This window comes from Peromyscus leucopus, chromosome 15, assembly GCF_004664715.2.
Source record: "Peromyscus leucopus breed LL Stock chromosome 15, UCI_PerLeu_2.1, whole genome shotgun sequence".
Classification (NCBI taxonomy): domain Eukaryota; kingdom Metazoa; phylum Chordata; class Mammalia; order Rodentia; family Cricetidae; genus Peromyscus; species Peromyscus leucopus.
Genome location: NC_051076.1, coordinates 86232854 through 86233530, shown reverse-complemented (window position 1 = coordinate 86233530; position 677 = coordinate 86232854).

The window sequence follows — 677 nt, the reverse complement described above, 5'->3', positions numbered from 1 at the left end:
TCAGCAGTTCAAGGTTATCTTTAGCTAGACTGTGAACTTGAGTCCAGCCTTGCTGTGGACTCAACATGGGTCCTGTCTCACATGGGACAAGACAAGCACAGAAGCAGTGACCGTAAAGAAAGGGAGCCCATTTTAACCACAGTCCTTGGATTGTTTTTTAGTTCAGAGTCATTTTATTTCTCTATTTTTATTTTCTCACTTGTGAAGGTACTCTGGCCAACTCTAGTGTGGCAAGCACAGCTCTGGCAGGCTTTGCTCTTCTTCCTGCTTCCCTCTGCCTTGCTAAAAAACCATTATATTACATTACTAAAGCTAGCCACCAAGGTATATTCCCTTCTTTGGCCACTGCCTCCTCCTGAGGCAGACTACCAAGATCCAACTATAAAGTATTAAAGTCCACCAATCACAACCCCCTTTTGTTCACCTAATTCACATGTCCAGTCAAAATACAGCATAATATCCTAATCCAGTATCACACATACCTTTCCCTCTTCTCTTCTTAAAAAAGTACACCTGCAAGGTCATTTGCTGCTGGTTGTTTGTTTGTTTGTTTGTTTTGGCTGAGTTAGAAAGCAGCCACTTTAACTTTTCTTCCCCGCTTAATAAAAGATTACTCTGAAAACAGGTGTTTGGGTGTGGTTTGTGTCTAACCTGTGGTCCAGGAGAGAAACATCACT